Source organism: Triticum urartu, chromosome 7, assembly GCF_003073215.2.
Source record: "Triticum urartu cultivar G1812 chromosome 7, Tu2.1, whole genome shotgun sequence".
NCBI lineage: Eukaryota > Viridiplantae > Streptophyta > Magnoliopsida > Poales > Poaceae > Triticum > Triticum urartu.
This window is the reverse complement of record NC_053028.1, coordinates 529,094,100-529,118,089: the sequence shown is the minus strand read 5'-3', so window position 1 is coordinate 529,118,089 and position 23,990 is coordinate 529,094,100. Positions and strand designations below refer to the sequence as shown.

At 48.1% G+C, this 23,990-nt stretch overlaps 1 long non-coding RNA gene and 1 pseudogene across 1 annotated transcript; one reads left to right on the top strand and one right to left on the bottom strand.

The window, feature by feature from the left end:
• The first annotated feature begins 5,760 nt into the window (after window positions 1–5,760).
• Window positions 5,761–18,476, top strand: LOC125521583. The gene is made up of 3 exons (XR_007289333.1): window positions 5,761–5,959; window positions 6,580–6,678; window positions 12,335–18,476. It is a non-coding gene; the product is annotated as an uncharacterized LOC125521583 (long non-coding RNA).
• On the bottom strand, window positions 6,903–12,294 carry LOC125521582 (annotated as a pseudogene).
• Window positions 18,477–23,990: the final 5,514 nt, after the last annotated feature.

Genomic DNA, 23,990 nt, shown 5'->3' with positions numbered 1-23,990 from the left:
GAATTATTAGTTTTAGTATTGTTCGTTTTCAATTTTATGCATTGTACCTAGTAGTTAAGTATCATCACGTATATGTGATGATATTATATATATATATTATGAATTCCATTTTCTATTTATTTTTGTATACTAATCCGAATCTAGCTGTTATCATCCACATATACATAATGGAAAACGTATATACACACAATGAAATAGAGCATATAAGAACGGAAAACAGAATACACACATTGAAACAGAGCAATAAACAAGGCAATACTATGATTGCTGTGAATACATAGCTATCCACGTCGAAACGACTCAACAAAATAAAACGCGTCCATGAGACCATGACCAGCAGCCCTTTCCTACGGTAGCTCTTGTCTCTGCCTGAACTCGTGCACGCGTTCGTCCAAGCGGTCGACACGCTCGCGGTACATCTGGAGCGCGATCTCGAGCTCCAAGTTGGCTATTTTATCAGAGATCACCAGCTCGAGGATGTGATGACCATGTTCCTCTACTGTGCCCAGGTGGACACCTAGGCCAAGGAGGCGGTCGAGCTTACCGACCAGTGCGTTGGCATCGAGCGGGCCGCAGACAAGGTGAACGGTGTGACCCATGCGAACGACACGGCGGGCGTCCGGTGCAAGTACGGCGCGGCCGGCCTCTAGTGCAAGTATGGCGCAGAGGGCCTCTGTCCATTCCTAGCGAGGAATGGGGGTACTGACAGGACGTGTACCCAGCTGCGATGCCCTGTCGACAGTAGGCAAGCGCCGATGGATCCGCTCTTGCTGTGCGGCCGCCGCGCCTCTCGCTCTGCGGCGCTCCAACGGTCTCGCCGTGCGGCGAGCCGCAGCCTCTCGATCATGTTGTGAGGCGAGCTACAGCCTGTCACCGCTGACATGCCTATCTTGATCCGCGGCGCTGAAGCGCCATGTGCGAAGGGTCTGCTCAACCCTGGCAATGACGCGCATAACGGCGTCGTCCATCGTGTTGCCGGGGAGCGCCTCGACCTCGACGGGCCGTGGTGCCTACTCGTTGGCGGCGCTTTGGTGGGTTGGCATGCTTGGAAAAGGTGGATGTGCTACAGGCTGCGCTTGTTGCCTCCGTGCGTCACGCGCCGCCTAGGTTTATGCGCAATATCGCTGAGTGGCGGGAAACGGTGGCGTGTTCATAAAATGCCATCAATTAATGGAAATTTAGCATAGAAGGAACATTGAGCTAGCACAAGAAGTAGATGATAATCAGATGATCGTTTATCCTAGTTAATTATGCATGTAATAGTTTATTTTGGTGTGTGGAATTGTCATGTGTGTGTTAGCCACCTATATAATTGAATGTTTGCCGCGTATTACACACATCTTGTTTATATGAAACGTTTCTGTTCTCTTGACTCAACACAAACAGTTTATCAGAATGAACTGTATACCCTACATTGCATACACCTTGATCTGGTTGAACCGTTTCTGTTGTGTTGCCTAATCCAAAATAGTTCATCCGAGTGAACCGTATGCCGTATATCGCAGACACCTTGATCTGGCTGACCGTTTCTTTTGTGTTGTCTAATCACAAATAGTTTATTCAAGTGAACCGTATGCTGTATATCCCACACACCTTCATCTGGCTGCCCGTTTCTTTTGTTCCTCCTCATCGCAAACAGTTAATTTAACTGAACCGTATGCCCTACATCACACATGCAACTAAAATCTGAACTGTGTTTGATGCATCGTCCATCGCAAACACTTTGCACTTTTTTAACGTTTTTTACACCACCGTGTGTGATTATTGCATCGCACACAGTTTCATTGAAGGGTCTCTGATCGTAGTGTCGCGTTAGCAGCATCCTGCAGTAGTGCAAGTAACTAATGAGGTATATATATAAATATATATATATATATATATATATATATATATATGCAAATGAAGTAACATAAGGCTGTCCGTAATGAGAATATTATAGGTAGTATCATGCATGACAGCTAGACAATTTTAATGAGGTAACATATAATTAAATGAAAAAGAGAGGGTTGAGTATCATACTAAATGGCCTGCTACTATGTGTCATGCATAACATCTATGATATCAGCATATGATACTATGCACTAGGATGTAGTATCATATGCATAATATTAGTATATGATACTCCTCAATACGACCGGCCTAATATATTACCATCACATAGCAGTTTTCAATGTAAAATGACTCTACAAAGTAATAAATGAAGATTTCTATGTTATCACACCTATGACACTACTCCCCATCATGACTTGTAACTAAAGTGCTAGTGTGCTACCAAGTATGCTAGTGTTCTATAGCTAGGCTACAACAACTTGGAGAAGAAGATGACCCCCAATCCACACAATGTGTGAGCTACGTAAAGGGAAAGAAATTAGTGACAGCAAAATAACGGGCAATTTACCGAAGTACGGGTGAATAATCTTTACTTAACTGTTACTCCCCCGATCCTTTTTACTCCGCATATAAGATTTGTTTATAGTCAAACTTCGTCAAGTTTAACCAACTTCATAGAAAAAATATTAACATTTCACAACATGAATTTATTTTTCGTATTGTGTAATTTTAGTATTGTAGATGTTGATATTTTTTCATACAAATATGATCAAACTTTAAAAAATGTGACTTCAGACCAATTTTATGTCCATAGTAAAAAGGAGGGATTGCATTTGCCGAACGGTAATCACGGGAGCCGAGCGTCAAGGTGAACAGTTGATCTGGCAAGTGTCAATCGTAGTCGCTCTCGAACTGTTTTGTTCCTCCCTTGTTTCTTCAGTCCGCACCCTAGCATGGATTTCTCCACATAGTTGTAGTTTCGTCAGGTTCGTAGTATCTCTCCCTAGGCCATTTTTTAGCATCGACGTTAAAAAAATGATCTAGTCACATCTTTAGAAACCCAATTTTCATTGGTTAGACCCGAAACTGATATCGGCAGAACCATGCCGAACCCGGCATGCCGGAGGCGTCCAGAGGCGTCGGGGGAATCATTTTTGGCACGAAAAAACGGCAGGCCCGCCAAGTCAGCGACTCCGCGCATCGTCGTCCTCATCACCTCGGTTTCTCACGGGGAATCAATGCCAATGCTGCCGCCGGTCAGCCTTCCATTGATTCCTCACGGGCGGCGCAGTGCGGCGACGCGCCCTCTCCCGCCACGCGTACACACGTTTTGTCGCCCCTCGGCTGCTATAAAAGCCACTCCCTCCCTCATCGGTGGACGCACTTGCCCCGCAGCCCCTCTGTCTCTCGCCGCCGACGCTCTCTCTTCCCCTCTCTCCCCGTCTAGCCACCGCGTGCACGCCCCAGCCGATGGGAGAGCAGTTCCCCGGCGATGGAGCAGCGGCCAACGGCTTCGGCCGCCGCCACCTGCACGAGTGGGAAGCCAACCTCCTCCACGAGGCGAACTACCCGGCGCCGCCCGCCATGTGTGTGCCGGGGCGGTGGAGGCTCAACGCCGGGAGCGTCCCGGTCCCCTCGCAGCCCGGCGTCGCCTACCCGCCTACTTCCACGCCGAAATAGAGCGCGTTTGGGCCTCTCTAACGGAGGAGGAGCGGGGCCTTCCGGAGTACGCCGAAGACGACCACGCGCACTGGGTGGCGTACTTCCAACGCCGGCAGGAGGAGTGGCTCGCCTCCACCAACAACATGGTGGTTAAGGGGCGCAACAACAGCGACGGCCGCCACCTGTGGTGGGGCGCCCCGGCCGCACGCTCCATGCCGTCCTTGAGTACCTCGAGGGTGGCAACGATTCGCCGCTCGAGTACCAGGCGCCCTCCCCCCGTCAGAGTGGCGACCCGTGGCTGCCGAGGCGCATGCTGGGCGGGTCCTCCTCCTCTTCCTGTTCCTCCTCCCACTCCCCTGGGTCGCCGACGCTCGTCGGCGTCAAGGCCGAGCCCATGGAAACGCCGCTCGGCCGGCGCACCCGCGGAGATACCCTCATCATCAACGAGGGCGATCGTGCCTCCTCGGCGCCTACATCCCGCCTTGTCAAGCCAAAGACGAAGCCGAGAATCGCCGCCGTGAAGAGCGAGCACGCGCGATGACATGCCCGCACTCGACGACGAGGCCGCCATGAAGTGAGCGCGGGAAGATTGGGCCCGGCTGGAGATGGAGCGCCAATGCCGCGCCCTAGAGGAGATCGCCGCTCGCCGCCGTGGTCGCGATGAGGGAGGCGTCATCATCCTCGAGGACAGTGACGACGACGTGCTGCCGCCGGCCAAACCGGTCCGCCAGTGCGACCCCGGGCAGAGATCCAGTAGGGACGACCATGGTGTGAAGAAGGAGAAGGAGGAGGACGACGACGACTACAACACCTTCAGCAAGCTCTTCGGCCTGTAGGCGGCGGCGACAACAATTTTTTTCTTTTAGTATATTTTTATGTTTTCAATATGCAAAAAGTTTATGAAACGCCTAAATATCGCCGAATCTATGTCGTGTTTGCCGAATTTTGTTCAAGTATATTTTAAAAAAAATTACAAAAGCGTCGACTGAGGACGATCTGGGGGTGGCGGCTAGGAACCCGATCACCCTCACGCCAAAATTATCGCCGGTTCGCGGTCTGAACAGCTGGAGATGCTCTTAGAGCGTCAGAGTCCTGACAGGCTGCCGGCGGTACGGCCCTGTCCTGACAGGCTCACCGGTCAGGTTCCCCCACTTTCCACTTTCCAGTCCTACGTCTCCGCCGCGAGTAAATAGTATAAAACTACTACTTTACAGGCTAGGGTTCTAAAAAACTATAGGTTTCTAATTTTTCGCTAATAACTACCAAGTCAGGGGTTGACTGTTTCAAAAAACCCTAAACACAGAATGCTTTAAAATTAATCATGATTATGACAGTTGGGACCCGCACGTAAGAGAACCGTTTGTTTGACCGTTTGTTTGACTGATACCTTACATGTAGGGCCCATATGTCAGTATTTTTGTAAGTTCTTTAAAAAAGCAATGAGGTCCCTGTAACTTTTTTAAAAAAGCAATCGGGTCCCTGGCTGTTTTCTAGAAAAAGCAACCGGGTCCCTGACTGCTCCCTGAGGAACGGCGCAGGCAGCTCGCCGGCGGCCTGGTCGCGGCCAAGCGAAAGAAGGCGGCGCGGCCGCCGCGTTCCTTGTCGCGAAGGCGGGGTTCTCTAGTCGTTCCTCGTCGCGAAGGCCGCCGCTAGGAACGAGTGTTCCTCGTTTCGCGACGGGCTAGGTGGAGGAGCTCCTTGCCAACAACTGCCGCTGCTCCTGGGCCATTGCGTGCGGCTGGAGGCGGCCAGAGCCTTTGTCCATGGTGCGGCTGGCGGGGGCCCTTGCTCCTCGCGCGTTCCTGGCCATGGCGTGCGGCTCGCGACGGCCCGAGCACCTGACCATGGCGCAGCTGGAGGCGGCCCTTGCTCCTCGGCGCGCTCCCGGCCATGGCGCGTGGCTCGCGACGGCCTGAGCCCCTGGCCAAGGTGCGGCCCGTGCTCCTGCGATGCGGCTGCTCCTCCGCGCGGCGTTCTTCCTTGCCGTCGATGGGTGGTGGCTGTAGGGGAGAGGAAGAAGAAAGAGACAGAAGGAGAGAAGAGAAGATAAGAGGAACAAGAGGCAACTTACATGTGGGACCCACATGTAAGTTAACGGTCAAACCAAACGGTCAAACAAACGGATTGTTTAGGAGTGGGCCCGATCTGTCATAAAACGGTTTAAAGTGTTTAGAGTTTTTTGAAACAGTCAATCCCTAACTTGGTAGTTATCAGCGAAAAATTAAAAACCGATAGTTTTTTGAAATCTAACATGTAAAGTAGTAGTTTTATCTTATTTACTCCTCCGCCGCAGATGGTGATCCAGCGCCTCCGCGCCATGCCCTCGTCCGGCAGGCTTAAGGTCCTGGTGGCGCCGCCGCGCGTCGACATGGCGTTCTGCGGTGCCTCGGTCACCAAGGGACGGGCCGAACGTCGCCGCCTCCGTTGCTAGTACCTCGCCCGCACCAACATCCCATCGCCGGCAGAGGTGACCCCCACTCCTTCCCCTCCCTCCCTCCCCGCCTGCAATCTTAGTACCAACTAATTAATCGCCCGGTTCGATTATCTCATGATCAATTGAACTTTGAAGCCAATTGGAGTTTAGGTTTCATATAAACATTTTCCTGATTGGATTCCAGACAAGTGGCGTGATGCAGGGTTAAATGAATCTGCTGAACAATAATATACTGTAGCTTATACCTTTGCCTGCAGCCGGCTCACTACTGAATTTTGGTCCTGGTTTGCATTTCGTAGGGGTTTTGACTGTTGAGAGGTAGCTGTTATTGTTTATCTGACATGTTCTAATTTTTGTGAGGTTGCCAATGCTTCATTATCTCTTCCTGCTGATTGCAGAAGACTGGTCGTGTTCGATTGCCGTTATTAGCTATGATGTAGATGCAGTTTATGAGCTCCTTCGTTTGCTTACTAGAGTTTGTTGTGTGGGAAATGAAACCTTAATAGAGCTTATTCAGAGACAGTAATGCGGGTAGGGTGAAGGTCTGCCAACAGAACAGACTGCTAGCTAGATTGTTCATCTTGTAAGGTAGCTTCAGCCTTCAGACCACTTTGCCTCCTTAAGCACTTGCTTTTACATGGTCTTCTCTTCAGCCACAGCAACAGCTTGGGCTACAATCAGCGGGTGGCACGTCACAAGCAGCGGCGGTCAGTATCAAGGGGCGGGGCAAACTAGGCTTCCGCGGCAACCAGGTACACGCTTGTGACATGCCTATCTGCTTGATATGGGGCGTTCTTCTCCGCAGATTGGGCGTAGGTTGGTTCTCAACCCCGTTAACTCTGGTTTGTTGAGGTGAATTTTGTGTTCAAGCCATGTTCAAAATCGAGGGTTAATCCTCTATCTGGTTCCAAGTCAGCTTCCCAAATATTTACTCTGACTGCGCAAATCAATCTAGCTCTGATCGTTCAGGCTGTGCTTGTATAAATACTACTCACTTGTACAACTAAGGGAAAATCCAAACGTGAAACGAAATGCTATGGCAAGAGAGAAGGGTACAGTCTGCAAGTTTCACTAACTTGAACTAACAAATGGAAAAGCCATATATAAGATATTATACCATCGTTCTTTTTGACATGAATTTCTGTCACTAGCTACCATCCTGCCAATCGTTGCTTCATCTGACATCCATGCGTGAGGCCAGATGCTTGATTCTAAGGATCTCGGCAGAAACTTGTCCCATGCCTGGCCGGTCTAACCATTAGAACAACACAGTTCTTCATCACTTCCGGTGCGTTGCTGTCATCTTGTAGCATTGTTGGATCAACAACCTCACAAATATTATCTGGAAATGCTCTACAAACAAATTCATGAAGGCTTGCACCTTCACTGAATTTTCCGTCGTTGGACTTCGCCCTGTTATCATTTGTAACAGAAGCACTCCAAAACTGTAGATATCACCCTTGGTTGATATCTCTTCACTCATGCCATACTCTGCATTTACATTTACAAACACAGTTAAAGAATCTGCAGCATTTGCAAGTTGCAACTCCGTAAAGAACAAACACACCCAACAATCTAACATTGCTGAGGATATGCTTAATCTGACCTGGTGGGATGTATCCGATCGACCCTTTATGAAATGATAAAAGTTTTTACTTCTTGCACTATCTTTTCGATATCCAATGTATCTAATAATCTCACCTGGGTCTTTACTTTTACATGGACAGTGGCCTATATTTTTTCCGATGGATAGCACTTCTTCTTTAATGTAGTCGTTATTCTTACAAATACTATATTTTGCTTTGCCTTTGCTTCCTCTAGTTTATATAGAACTAGATCAATTTTATTATTCAATCCAGAGTACTTTTCTACGAGTCTTTTGTATTTTCTAAATAAACTTTCAAATTTTTGGTCCAAGTTGTCTTTTCTTTTCCCCCAGGATATAAAAAAGCTATATATCAAATCAACAATTGTATTTAGTTGGCTATGAGTAGTATGCCAAATTCTTCAGAGGGATTTATTCTGCACCTTATATCAATATTTTCTTTAGCATTTATTACTTTACCTGTGCTAACTTCTAAATTTAGATACTTCAACCTTTCAATGATTAAACACTAGCTCAGATACCAACAATGCACAATATTCAAGATTAGAATATGTTAATATTCAGTTTATTATTGTTAATATTCGAGATTAATTATTGTAAAATCATTAATAAAAAATATTTAAAGATGTTAATATATGATTTGTACTGTTCAAATTTCCTAAAATCAGATACTATATTCATGTGAGTCTACTGTTCAAATTTCAGGAAATTTGAAGTTACATTTGAAAAAAAATAACTAGCCCAGCCGTGAGTTATTGCAATTCTGAGATTAGAGAAGAAATTTTTAAAAACTGAAATAGAGCAAAAGAGAAGATTACACTGTCAACAAGGGTCACTATCTGTCTAACTGAATTCAAAAGAAGGAAAAGCAATAAGATAGTGCATCATCATTATTCTTTACACAAAATTTTCTCGCTAGCAACCATCCTGCCTATGCTTTGCTTCATCTGACATACATGCGTGAGGCCACATGCTTGATTCTAAGGATCTCGGTAGAAACTTGGCCCATGTCCGGCCGCTCTTTGGGAGATGTCATGGAGCAAGAGAGGCCTATTCTAACAAGTGGAATGACACAGTTCTTTATTACTTCTTGTGCATTGCTGTCATCTTCTAGCATTGTTTGATCAATAACGTCACAAATATTATCTGGAAATGCTCTACAAACAAATTCATGAAGACTTGCACCATCACTGAAATTTTTGTCAGTTGGACTTTGCCCTGTTATCATCTGTAACAGAAGCACTCCAAAACTGTAGACATCACCCTTGGTTGATATCTCTGCGCTCATGCCATATTCTGCATTTCGTTTACAAACACAATTAGAGAAATCTGCAGTATATGTACAACTCTAAAGAAAAAACGAACCCAATAGTTCAACATTACTGAGGATATGCTTAGTCTCACCTGGAGGGATGTATCCGATGGATCCTTTTAGGCAGGCCAGACTTGTTGAATCACCTTCTTGTACATTTGATGTTGTGAATACAAACCTTGCCAGGCCAAAGTCGGTGACATAGGCAACCATGTCAAGATCCAAAAGAATATTGCTTGGCTTTAGGTCACAGTGTATTAGTGGAGATGCACACTGGTTATGAAGATAATCCAAAGCAAAGGCTACATCCAAGCCAATATTGATCCTTCGGCTTAAAGTCAGGATATGTCTCTCACCATGTTCAAGGTCTCCCGGATGCAGCCACATTTCTAGGTTCCCTTTCGGCATGTATTGGAACACTAGGGCCTTGAAATCTGCCCCATTAGAATCCACAGAAGAACATGATGTGATGATCTTTACAAGATTCCGGTGACGGACATTTCGCAGGGCTTCACACTCTGCAATAAAGCTCCTATTTGCTCCATAATTGTTTAGGCTGAAAATCTTGATGGCAACTTGATCTTCCTGAAGCCTTAAACTGCCCTTGTAAACCACTCCAAATGATCCTGATCCAATTAGGTTTGCTGGAGAAAACCTATCTGTTGCCCTTACAATGTCTTCATATGATATCTTCTTCATGTGCTCACTGAATTCTTTCAAATCTGGATTTTCCTGCATCCTCTTCCTCCAGTAAATTGTTGCAATACATGACAAAATTAATAGGACAGCAGAAACGGCTGGCATTACTATCCGTAGGACTAGAGCCGATGAATTTTGTTTCCCTTTTCTGTCAACTTGTGTTGAACAAAGAGGTATACCTCCTGTTGGAATGCTGGTACACAAATCATGATTTCCTTCAACTGACACTGCACCAGTATTGTTAAAAATACTGCCTCCTGGAACTGCTCCATCAAAATTGTTGAAGGATAAGTTGAGATTTTGCAGGGAACTTAAGGATGTGAGGAACTGTGGAATCTTTCCGAACAAATTGTTATGAGAAATATCCAAGTACTCCAGAACCACACACTGGCCAAGAGTGGATGGGATGTTGCCAGACAACCTGTTATCTGATATGCTAATTTTGTTCACATTAATGAGATTGCCAACTTCCACTGGCACTCCCCCAGATAGGTAATTATGTGACAAGTCCAATTCTTCAGAAAGCGAAGAAATTTTGAAGATTTCACTTGGTATATTCCCATCTAGTGAGTTGTGAGCAAGGTTGAGTATTTGGAGTTGATTACAATGTCCTATATCTGCAGGTATCCTTCCGCTAATGTTGTTCCCATCCAATTTCAAAGAATTTAGCTGAACCAGATTACCAATAGTATCTGGGATTTGCCCTGACAGTCTGTTTTGTGCAAAGGATAGATGGACCAAGCTGTGCAAATTACCAATTGTTGCTGGTATATTTCCAGTGATAAGATTGTAATCCATGTACAACCTGTGGAGGCTCTTAAGATTGCCAATCTCTGGTGGTATAGGCCCAGAAATTTGGTTTTCCCTTAGCCACAGCCACTCCAGACTATCAGAAAGATTGCCTATTGAACTTGGCATTTCGCCTTGAAGATTGTTCCCAACCAACATCAGCATAGTCAACCTGGTACAATTTGCGAGTGAAGAGACAAATTCCCAGTCTCCTGCTTCTAGTTTGTTGTATGACAAATCAAGTTCCTCCAAATTTGGCAATGACCCAAAGAAGGGTATAAACCCAGTTAGGCTGTTAGTATACAGGTAAAGCTGACGAAGGTTGTAAGCTTTGGGAAGAGAAGCTGGGATAGGGCCATCAAACTTGTTTGATGAGAGGATTAAATCCTGAATATTCGGGAGTGTGTAGCCAATATTGGAGGGTAACCTTCCAACAAGCGAGTTGTTTGCTAAGCCAAGAAATGTCAGAGATGACATATTGAATAGAGATGGTGGGACTGTCCCAGACAAGTTGTTGGCTGTCAAGGCCAGTACCTGCAGTGTTGGAATATGACCTAAGCTGTCTGGTATACTCCCTACTAAATTATTCTCTGTAAGAAGAAGATCGATGAGGGAGGAAAGGTTCCCTAGCGAGGAAGGTATTTTTCCTGAAATATGATTATAGCTTAAATCGAGGTATTGAATAGGTGGGGAGGTGGCAGTAACAACAGGTATAGAACCAACAAGGTTGTTCTTTTGGAGGGAAATGTCAAGAAGAGATGGACTATTTGCTAGGGACTCCGGGATGACCCCTGTCAGAGCATTCACCCCAAGATCGACATATGTAAGAGAATGGCTGCTGCCCAAAGACGGTGGTATGTTACCTTCCAAAGTGTTCATGCTGAGGTTGAGATCACGGAGCCGGCTTAGGAGGCCAAGCTCCGATGGTATGCCACCATTGAAGCTATTGTTTGACAGCTGAAGCCTTGCAAGAGAGGTCAGGTTGGCAACGCAAGGCGATATGGGGCCTGAGATGCCTTCTGACTTAAGGTCCAGCTCAATCACACGACAAGGGGACACCGTGCTGCAAGTGATCCCATGCCAGTCGCAAACGTCCAAGGACGTGTTCCTCCATGAAGCTAAAACTCCTGCTGGACCCGAGATCCTGGACTTGAAGCAGAGGAGAGCTTGCCTATCATTTTCAGTTTCATTGCAGGTGGATAGTGGTAGGCTGCAAAGGAAGCAGAAGAGGTATAGAAACCAAACAAAGCCTGGAAGCAAGACACCCGAAGATGCCATTTTTGTTGTTCACAGGCTACAGCTATGGAGTATGGTGATGAAAGCTTTCATTTGCAGACGGATGTTTAAGTACTCAGCTGTTGAGTGTGTCAGTAGCCAACCGCTCAAAATAGCACACATATTCGCGGCTCAGTGGTCAATATGATGGAAACGGGCATGATGCATCAGGGGTATGCTTTTGGATCAGATATGGTGTTCATTCAAACTATTTGCTGACTAAATTAGCTGTGACTTGGTAGTTGCTCAAATCCACACTTGTGGAATATTTGTATTGTGAACACGCATTTGGACGCTAAGAGATTACCCTTCACATCTCAGACTGGGACAGGGTGATGCCTCGAACCTCTGCTTACATACATTGCATTGACCCAGCCATCCTCCAACATCAGCAGGAGTGTGTGGTTGCCTGAGGTACAGTGTGGATGCACGCTTCATCCTGAAGAATAATGAACATGAATTTTGATATTACAAAAATGTGAAATATATAATACAGGAAGTGAATGCTAGGAATTTATGACATTCAAAATTTCACAAAAAAAGAGTGTTTGTGTCATGTGCAATCATAAGAAGAGTTAAATATACTCATCTTCTATCCTTTTTACAGAAGATAAAACAGTCATGTTTCTGGTTGAATGTTTGGAGGTTCCAATCTTGTGGATGATGCTTCGGTGTGTTAAGGCACCTACCTTTGTGTTCTAATTTTGTTCTAATTTTGTTCCAACAGGTGGCTGGCCCACATGTCAGTGACCCAAAAGCAGGTGCCTTTAAGGCACTGAAGCTGCGTCCCAATCTTGTAACATCCCCAACGTTCACATCGTTTTCAAATTTTCATCCAATTATAGGGTACAAACAACTCTATAATCAGGTTAAGGTTTAGAGTGTGGTTTGTATTTCAGAATGAAAAGAAGGTGTGGAGAATGTTTAAAGTAGGAACCAAAAAGGAAAATCATCAACCAATATGATAATCCATGTAGCATACGAAAAACACCAAAAGATAAAGGGATAAGTATATTTTCCGTCCCTCAACTCTTTTGAAAATATAGAAATCGTCCCTTAACTCCAAAACCGGTAAAGGTTAGTCCCTCAACTTCTCAAACCGGATAAGTTTAGTCTCTCATACCGCTTCGGATGGCTTCGTTGATGATGTGGCATGGTTTTGACCCTGGTATTCGGAGTTGACTGTCACCTCTTCTTCGTTCTATTTCCCACGCAATAGACATTTCATCGAATAGTTGATGTGCACACTCTGGCTCATGGGCTCCTGCCACCTATGGCCAACTTAGATCGGGAGATTGGAGAGCCATGGAGAGGCGGGAGGAGATCGTGGTGGCCGGTGGCTGCATGGCCCTGGTCGTAGCTTGAGCCTTGAGCAGGAGGGGGACGACACCGGCTCTTTTCCTCCTCCACGCCAATGCACGGCCCTCATCGTAGCTTGATCCAGCGGCAGCCTCTCGTACGTGGTGTTGCCGGACGTGGCTGCAATCACCATGACGGGGCTAGAGCCCGGACGCGGGTAGCTCTCCCATCACGGTACCCGCCCACAGGCGAGGTACGCTGCGAGCCCCGTTGTTCCAAGTGGCGCCGGCGCCGGACAGGGACAGTATCTCAAACCGGCCCGTAGGACGAAGGCGGCCGCCCCGGTCCGCGCGGGCTCCAATCGTGAATGCATCTGTTACTTGTGTACTTCTAGCCGGGAACGCGTCCTTTCGGGGAGGTGCACGGCTAGCTCGAGTTCTTTCCGAGCTAGCTACCGCAGTACACGCTACACGGAGAGAGATGCATACGTACACAAGCAACGTATGCTAGCTAATCGATTTACCCTGAAGGAATCAATCAACCTGGTAGTAGCTAGCTTCGACTGATAAGAGGAAGTAGGAAAAAAAAATGAGGATGCAAAATAAATTGGACCGTGGTGTTCAGCTCAATGCCAACGAGACGTGGTGCCAGCCAAGGACCTTATCGGCCTCGTCGCCTCGTCAAAGCTTGATGCGGCGAGTACGGTGACCAAGCTAGAGGTGGCGTGAACGCTGGCCAAGCTCCAGGCTGCTTCCCTCGCAGAAGCTGCCACGGCCACCAGGGTCAAAACCATGCCACGTGATCAACGAAACCATAAATGGTATGAGGGACTAAAGTTATCCGGTTTGAAAAATTGAGGGACTAAGATTTACTGGTTTTAAAGTTAAGGGACCATTTCTATACTATCGAGAGAGTTGAGGGACGAAAAATATACTTATCCCAAAGATAAATGAAGTTCTTTTATCATTTATGCACATGGCATAAATAACCATATTTTTTGATGATTTTTCACAGGTCATCATATCTTAACATTCTCTACTACCATGATCTTTTTCTCGTTTTTTTTCAAAGGTTCAGTACACAAAAGTACTTATCAGGACTGGCTAGGTTTTTGTCTAATGTTTATAGTAAGTTAAGTGGTTAATTTTAGGTTGCTTCTTAGTTTAGGTTTAAGTCGGACAACACAAATAGTTTGAGGGCTCAACAGTTTTTTTCCCTCGAAACGTAAAAGTGAAAGTGTTCTCGATCTCTAGCTATGGATTTGCTTAATGGATAATTACTTTGAATCAAATTCTCGTGAGGCCAAGAACACAAGAACAGCTACCAATGTTGCTAAAATTTGCACAAAACGTTGTGTTCAAAGGACAAGAATCAGATTAAAAAATTGTTGCAGCCCTCTCTGGATCGTAGGAATTTCATAGGATATTTGGAGGATCTTAGTGTGGCAAACTTGTGCCGGAAATGTTCTTTAGGTTGACTTCCTACGCCGTAATGTCGTAGAAATTTCAACATCTCCTGGAATCACACTTTCCTTGTGTTCTAATTTTGTTCTATTGAAACCCTGCATGTTTTTTCACACACAAAACGAAAACACTAGTTCTGCATGTTTTTTCCGCAAAAAAGACTATTTCTGTAAGTTTTATGTGTTTTCCAATAATTGTGCCGTACGCGTATACCTGTCAAATTCCTACATTTTCTTATATTTCTCCTGGTTACGATCCAGAGAGGCCCCGCCTGTCCATCTCATTAGTCTGAACCTCCTTTTGGCGCCGCACTTTCTTCAGCCTAAGATAGCGAGGCGACTCTATGGCTGTATGCACTGCATTGACCCAAGCCAGCGTCACCGCACTTCTTCTATGTCTTTGGTGCACCTTCCAGGGTGCATCCTGTCAATACGGCCTTTTCAAGCCAACTCCTTTCCCTCAGGAAAAAATATTTTCTGTACAGATGTTAATGAATAATAGTGAGGGCTACAGTTTGCCAAAAGAAAAAAGGTGCATCCTGTCAAAAAGGGCCACCGGCACTTGCCTGATGAACAGTGGCGCTCCATAATCTGGACGCGCTACCAAGACCAGACCAGCGGCAGAGAACTTTCCTGAAGAACGTTAATGGTACGGTAATATTGGCGCGGTATGAACGAGCGTCTCATCAGGTCATCATCATAGGATCCATCCATCAAGTCTCTCTCTCTCTACCTCAAAGAAAAAAAAAATCCATCCATCAAGCTCAGATTCAAATAAATATGATGCTTAAGGGCATCTTGACCCTCAAATGGTCCGCATACGTTCGGATCGTGAAATCCATCTAACGTGGGCATGTATCGGTCCGCCGAGCGGTCTGGACATGCTTTTTTCTGCAATCCAAAGACAAACGTCGGGGGGTTTTTTGGGCGTCTGGACAACACCCACTTCCGTGTCTGATTGCCCTGACCCACTAAAAACCCACCGCTCTCGCTCGTGCGCATTCCCTCCCAACGCCAACTGCCCGCATTCATGCCGTTGTAGAGCGGCCGCTCCACATTGATGTCGGCTCAGAGCGGACATGATCTCTCGTTGGTTCCGCCATTGAAGCGGTGCCGAGGGTGCCGCCCGCGACGCGTCCTCAGTATCCGTGCATGCGTTACTGGATGGGACGGTCGGATATCTACCACGCCCGTTCAACGCCGTGTCTGTCCGTATGCCGTTATTAAGCAGGCTCGCCGGCCGAGAAACCCACTCTGGCGCCACGCATTAATGCACCTGGATGCCTGGCCTCAGCGAGATCCGGCTAACTCCACAACTCAAGTCGCTCGCTCCACATCCTCCTCCCTTGTCCACACCACATTTGCCATGACTGCAGGCGGCAATGCAATGTGGGAGAGCCTATCAACGGATATGAAGCACGAGGTGGCCGCCCTTGCGACCGGCTAGCAAATCCATCGTGCCAGGCGGATCAAGGCCGGCATGCCAGCCAAATCGCCCGAGATATCCAACGACGAGGACAACCCCACGATGGAGACGGGCTCCGGCGATGCCACACCGGAGCCCGAGCACTTGCCTATGCATGCCGGACTCACCATGGAGCAGGCGTAGACGCACTTCAACGCCGCCATGGCGGAGGAGAAGCCTGTGACGGCGCCTATGTCGGCGTTCCAACAGGCACATGAGGAACAGGCACAGGAGGAACACCGGTACAACCTGTTCCTCCTTGAGTAGCACTGTCTGGTGGAGGGCCAAATCAATGGCGAGCGTGTGAGCGAGGAGGCCGTGGCGGACATGGCCGCGGTGAACCCCAACTTCATCATGGAGCAGCATGCGCTCTACAATGCCATCCGCGCTCAAGCCCTCGCTTGTCAGGAAGCAGCCGCCGCGGAGGCGCAGCTGCAGGTTATCATGGATGAGAACAACGCTAGTTGCGCCTCCTATGCCTCGCCGATGAACTATTGGGCGGGCCAGTTCGACGACGATGGTGCCAGCGCCACCATCTCCATCGTGGACCTCACGTCCACCAGCGATGGACAAGGCGCGGACCCTTTCGAGGATGAGTAGGGCATGAGAGACGACAGATGGAGGACGACAAGGGCTTGGACGTTGGACGCCCCTGTAGGGTTGGTTTAGGGTCGAATTGGTCTTTTTTTTAAATGTTGGGAATGTGATGAAAATCCGACGTGTATATATGAATGTCATACATTTTGTATGAAATCTGTCGTGTTTGTATGAATTTTGTCTGGTTAGTTCAATTAGTTGCTGAAATGTATGCGGACGGTGTTGGATGGCGGCCTCCAATATCAGTGTCCGCGGACTGGTCCTGTCCGCGGACGGATACCGGAGGGAATTTGCAGGTCGCCGTTAGAGATGCCCTAATCAAGCTTATTTTTCAGCAGGAAAATAGCGCACATTTTTACTTGCTGTAATGTTAATAGTTATTTAGTTCATTCGGTTGCTGCCGGCTTACTTTTTTAGAGAAGAGGCTGGTGCCCGGCTTTAAATTAATGAAGCTCTTACAACCAATATCACAACTCAACATAACACTGCAGAACAAAAGGAAAAGCTCCGGCAAGATACATGGGTGCCCAGGGGGAGCGACAAAGCTCAAAAATAATACAACAAGGCATAGGAGCCCTCAAACATGATTGGAAGACCAATAGTGCGAAGAAGGCCAACTCCGGAAGGAAACCAGCCGGCAAAAGAGGCTATGCCATTGCCATCGCCTGTGCGTCCGACAAAATAGCATCATCCTGCTCCATCGCCGATAGGAGCCCCCAGCTCCTCGCCCTGACTCAAAGGGCGCCGCACCGTTTGAACAATGGAGTGCTCAGCACCCTAGAGCGCAGATGGAAGCTGGTGCCAAGACAACAGAGGGAGGCTTTCAAGCACAACCACCTCACCGAACCTAGCTCCTCGGGAGTGCACCGACGTTGAAGCTTGGACCAACACACGATAAAAAGAAGCTGCCATCTATAGAACTCACCTCAGTGATTGGTAAGATGGGACCTTGCCCATGAGACGGAGCCTCCAAGGAGGAAACGACACCACAACGCCGCCATCGTCTGGTCTGGAACATGCCAGACACACAGACACATGGTTTTCACCTAGAGTGCATGGTGGATACAGGTCACCCACGATGACACCTCCAAGGAGAAAAACGACACAACCAGAGTGTCGCTATCACCGGCACCGACACTGTCGGACAGAGCTTTCGCTCGGGACACGACGCCAACCACCCAGGTCCATCAGCCAAGGCCAACCGAGGCAATATGCAGACAACGCCCCGACTAGGCCGGAGGCCGCGAAGAACACACCCGCAAGCCGGACGCCCCCAAGTAATCCACCTCGCCACCCAAGCGGCCGAGGCGACACATGAGCACCCGCACATCGACACCTGCTGAGATGGTGTCATCGTGCTCACCGTCCGGAGCCGCCGCTCCTGTGACCAAGGGGATCCACCTTCACCCACCACCCACATGGCGATGGGCCGCCAGCACGCATTCGGCCGCCCCGGCTGCCGGACTGACGCAAAACCACCACTCACTGCACACCAAAGCATGCACCTTGCACCCGCACGAAGCCAAACCCTAGATCTAGGATACCGGGTACCCAGAAGAAGTGGCCCAAGGACCACAGACGATGGACGGGCCAAGCCCAAGCATACCACCAGATCGGATCAGGAGCATGCTGGATCTGGCGTCAAGTCTTCAGCGGCGGCCGGGAACTCCCTCCATGACCGCCGGCCACCCAGGGCAGCCGCGTCACCAGGACCCGGAGGAAGCAGCCCGCCTCCCCCCGAGACCGCCGAGGGCCACGCCGACACCAAGTAGGCCACGGCCACCCAGGCAAGGCCATGGACAACGGGAAGGAAGGGGCTTTCCAGATCTGGCGAGGGCCATCGGTGCGAGTGAGCACGCGTGCTAGGGAGCAGGGGAGGGGAGAAGGAGGTGGAGGGGGCGCCCCGCTGCCGCCGGAGGCGGCGAGGGGAAGGAGCGCGCGAAAGGGGCTGGTTGGCGCGGCGGTGACGTTCGCCTATTAAAAGTGCAACTAATCCCTGGGTGGTTTTGGTAATTATTAACAACATATAGCTCATTGAACTAATATCCATTCAAGTTAATCTTTTCAGAAAGTTCAATGATTGGCATGGCATGGACTAGAGATGTGGACCCCTCAAAATGCTAAGGACACATATTGGCACAAGCTCAAGACTCTACATTTTCATTTTAGTGATCCAAGATCACATTGAGTCCATATTAAAAGCCAATACTATTAAAAGGGGATGATGTGTTGCTTAATGGCTTGCTTGCTCAAAATGCTTAGTGATATGCTCCAAAAGCCCTCAACCACTTTCTCATTTCCACATATGTCCCAAACCAAAAGTCAAACTCGGCCCCACCGATTTGATCTATCCGACGCCATCGAGTTCACTTGACATAGCCATAGCCAGAAACCCTAATCAGTTCAGTCTCACCGATAGGGATCTCGGTCTCACCGAGATGGGATTGTAAACTCTCCGTTTCCCTTCATAACATTTTGGTCTAACCGAAATGAGCGATCTGTCCCACCGAGTTCGCAATGCAAACTCTCTGTTTCCTTTTTGTAACGTTTTGGTCTCACCGAAATGAGCTATTGGTCCCACCGAGTTCGCCTGACCAACTCTCTGTTTGCCTATTACTGAAATAGGTATCACCGACTTCATGTGATCGGTATCACCGAGATTAAGTTATGCCCTAACCCTAACAAAATCGGTCCCAGCGAGTTGATCGTGTCGGTCCCTGTTCGTGTCAAAACCGACAGATCTCGGGTAGGGGGTCCCGAACTGTGCGTCTAAGGATCGAAGGTAACAGGAGATAGGGACACGATGTTTACCCAGGTTCGGGCCCTCTTGATGGAGGTAAAACCCTATGTCCTGCTTGATTGACTTTGATGAGTATAGGGGTTACAAGAGTTGATCTACCACGAGATCGTAATGGCTAAACCCTAGATGTCTATCCTGTATGATTAGGATTGCCTCTATGGACTAAACCCTTCGGTTTATATAGACACCGGAGGGGCTAGGGTGTATAAAGTCGGTTTATAGAGAAAGGAATCTTCATATCCGAACGCCAAACCTGCCATCCACGCAAAGGAGAGTCCCATCCAGACACGGGGGAAAGTCTTCTATCTTGTATCTTCGCGGCCCATTAGTCTGGCCCATGTTGCATAGCCCGGACGCCCGAGGACCCCGTAATCCAGGACTCCCTCAGTAGCTCCCGAACCAGTCTTCAATGACGACGTGTCCGGCGCGCAAATTGTCCTTGGCATTGCAAGGCGGGTTCCTCCTCCGCAGATTTCAAAGCATCTGAACCAAAGGACTGTATTTGGATTTACATCTTCGGTCTTGGTAAGGTGAGCTCTTCGAACAGTTCGGCTTTACATTAAATGTTATATCCTTCGGCTTCTGTGCCATCGCCGCTCCGGTTCCCATGTGTCAAGCGAATACGAAGGGTCCAAGCATTTTTACACATAACACTCGGGCCATGTAGGGAAGGCGTCTATTTAAAGAGATTGAATCTCAGATGCCATTCCACACCAGGAGGAAAATCCTTAGAGTTTGCCACAAGAAACCACGCAAGTATGGCCAGCACTCCCAGTTCTTCTTCCCACCCCCATGGTTCGCAAAAAGGCGATTGGGAGAGTTGTTCTGTATCCCATGCCCAGCTGACCAAGCTCCAGATGCAGGGATATCTCCCCCTACGGATCTAGTCCCCGTTCGGGCGGGATTAACCTCTTTTACTGGTGAGGCCTTGGCAGAAAATTTCCCAAATCCTTTAGAAGGAGAGCGAGTGTGTTTCGTTTCCTTTTTATTAAGAGGCATTGGATTTCCAATCCATCCTTTCCTCCGAGGTCTCCTGGAGTACTATGGCCTCCAACTACACAACCTCACGCTAGGCTCCATTCTGCACATCACGGGCTCCGTTGCTCTTTGCGAGCTGTTCCTAGCTGCGAGGCCCATTTTGAATTATGGAGAAAGCTTTTCTGCCTCGTCCCTTGCTCCCAAAAGGGATCCATATTTGAGGTGGGCAGCGCCGAAGTGTGGCGCATAGCCGGGACAGGATACCTATCCGGCACTCCAAAAAAGGCATCCGAAGAGTGGCCCTTGGAGTGGTTTTATATTGAAGATGTCGTTCTATCTGACCCAATCCGACGAGGCCTACCCGCGTTTTCCAATGCTCCGTTAAAGAAGTGCCACAGCTGGCGCCCCCGAAGCCTCGAGGAGGAAGACAGTGCGGAGGTTCAGAGGCCAATGGACAAGATAAAGACACTCTCCCAATCCGGACTGTCCATTATTGAGGTAATGGCAATTTCAATAACGCGGGGCGTTCAGCCACTCCAATCCAGAGGACTCCCCATGTGGCATTACAACGGAGAATACGACGCATCACGATGCAGGCGTAAGGGTCCGGACAACTTCGCTGCCTTGGCCGCCATGCTAGCTGATCTTTTTAAGGGGGGAGAGGAATTCACTCGCATTAAGTGCCGAGATGGCTTTTCCATGTACAACCCTCCCAGCTGGGTAAGCCTTCGCTCAGTAATTTTACTTAATACTCCTCCTGAGTCATACCCAGCTCAACTTAACCCCGCCATTTTTTAACAGGAATGGAGGAAAGTTGTCGCAGAGATCTATAGCCCCGCCCCGCAGCCGGAGGACCATAATCGGGACCTGGATCCTGGATTCGAAGAGGTTCCAGATATATCCGTAGAGCTCAAGGAGGGGGTTTTCTATCAAGCGAGTTATGATGGCTCGGAAGTGGCCATGATAGACGATTACCCCGGCCTTCTCCCTTCCTTCCATGTAAGTACCCTGAAGATGTCTCCTCAAAAAGAGTTTTCTCACTGCGCTTCACCCACTGCACTGTCTTGTGTTTTAAAGGGGTGGCGCTCATCTCGCCACTCCGCACTGGAGGCATCCCTTAAAAGGGAGGAGCCCGTGTGAGGTGGGTCTTCGAAGAGAAGGGCGGATGGCGACACTGCCCATCCTTCGTCGAAGAGGTATGGTTTTTGATATGCCCCATGGCAATCGTACCGAATTCTGACGTTCCTTACTGCACCATATTTCAGGATGAGCATTCGTCGGACTGTATCCGGAGACGTCGCCGGACATACGTCGACTAATCTGACCTCGGACCCTGCCTCCAGGGCCAGAGCTGATGCGGGTGCAATGCCGGATTGTCCTCTCTTCGAAGATTCGGATAATGTGTCCGTCACCAACTCCGAAGTGGAGAGTGCAATGAACCATCGGCGCCAGAGGGCCGCTATGCGCGACCCCAACTTTATTGAAGAGGCATTCAATGCCTTTAGCTCGGCGGATGCATACATCCGAGCTGCTCGAGATGGGCTTGCTGGAGCCACTTACCATCTTTCAAAGGACATGCGGGTAAGATCGTACTACGTAGATTTAATAATCATGTACCAGTAGCCCCCGAGACTTGAAACAGTTGAAGCAACTGATTTTAAGGATCGTTGTATAATCAGGTACTCTCAGAAGAGAACAACATGTTGTCTCAGGAGTTGGAAAATTGTCGGACCCAGTTAACTACTATTATCGCCGAACTGGAGAAGTCCAAGGAGGCACCGACTGGCAATGTCCCCTCCTGCCCGGAAAATATGATCATGTGCCTGTAATGTTTTTTTTTCAAATAAACACCATTGTATTTACGATGGCAGGATCGTTGGGTCAGCTGGAAGAGAAACTAAAAGCCGCGCGAGTGGCTAAACAACATGCCGAAAGGCAAGAGACCGCTGGTCAGCGTGTACTGACACGGACCAGGAATGAAAAGAACAAGCTGCAGCACGCCAACACCCAGCTAGGCGAAGAGCTGAAAGATGTGCGAGCCCAACTGGCGGATGCCTTGAAGGAGAACCGAAAGCTGAGAGGCAGCATATTTAGTATGCTTTTTAACTTACTTCCGCACAGCTCGCTAATGTGAATCCTAACAAGTTTATTGCTGCAGGTGTGCTGATTGGGCGGCCCGAAGAAGAGGTGTCCGGATTTCAAGGCGACCTACTACAAGAGCTATCGAAGGTGCATGAACGAGCTTGGAAAGCAATGATAAACATCGCTAAGGCTTTATGGCCAGCCGATTCTCCTCCAGGAAGTATGGAGGAACTCGTTAATTTGTTCAAGGGAGCTCGACGTCGTTTTGGGCTATGGAAGATATCAGCCTGCCGAGAAGGTGCGCGAGAAGCCTGGGCCATGGTGAAAACACGGTACACCGGACTTGATCCGAACCATATGGCACGAGTTGGACCTCGAGGATCCGATGGATAGGAAATTCCGGTCAGCCTGGTGTACGACCAAGTGAAGATGGCCGCCAAGTTTTCTCAGCAGGATTGTAAACTAGACAACCTATTAGTGGGTCTAGAGGAAGAAAAAGTTTTTGAGTCCCAGTAGCAATGTACTTTTATTGACAAACTTGTCTCCAGCCGAATTTGTAAAACGATTGTCATGGTAGACTTTCTGCTTCGACTTCCGAAAACCTTAGGTTTGGAGTGTTTCCGAATACTATACCGTAGGTAAACACCAAAGTATGTTCGGAAACCAGGCAGTCCAGTCATAGTTGCTTGAATAGACAAGTTGTATTCGGGGAGTTATGTTATATTACAGTTGATTGTAAGAAACATCTTCCAGAGAGAATAGTTTCGTTAAGGGTTCCTTTCCCTGGGCCAACATGTAGTTTTTTGTGCATACTGAAGCTGTGATGCTAAAATCACAGTACACGTTATAGTCTGGGGGCTTTGTATTGCAACGGGGGCAGTTTGTCTTTTGCTCGCCGACCAATTATTCCCTTAAGAACGCTTGCTTTCGGCTTCACCCGTCTGAGGTACACATCCGGATAACCCGGTTGTAAAAGCGTAGAGGTGCTCCCTTTATGCCCTAGCCGAACAAGCGGGAACGTAGGGCATAAGCACAGGAGACAGGAAACCCATCTTGGCAAAAAAACATAAGTCATAAAGGTGCATATAATGGTGAAGAAAAGACGTATGAGTAGAAAACACATATATACTGTGAGCTTGATACTCGAAAAATAATAAGCTTCTTGTGAAAAGAAGCCCCCAAGTATTGTGGGGTATATACATTTAAGGATGTATACCCCTCAGGTGTGCGGTTGATCCGAACACGAGCCAGAAGTCTTATAAAAATGAAAAGAAGAAAAAGAAAAGAAAAGAAAAGGTAATGAACTGTGAGTTTGGACTTAGGTGTAGAATCTTCGGAGTCTGGCAGCGTTCCATGGGTTCGGCTCTAAGCGATTGTCCGATGCATTACGAAGGCGATAGGCTCCTCCAGTGAGAACTTCATCTATAATGAAGGGACCCTCCCATTTGGTCTTGAGCTTGTCCTTTTTCTTCTCTGGTAGGCGTAGAACGAGTTCACCGACATTGTAAGTCTTGGCCCGCACTTCTCTGCTTTGGTATCTTCGAGCTTGTTGTTGGTAGAATGTCGAGCAAGCTTTTGCGACATCGCGCTCCTCCTCTAGGCCATCTAAGTCATCTTGCCGATCAAGCTCGGCTTCTTTCTCCTCGTACATGCGGACTCGAGGTGAGTCGTGGATTATATCGCAGGGCAAGACGGCCTCT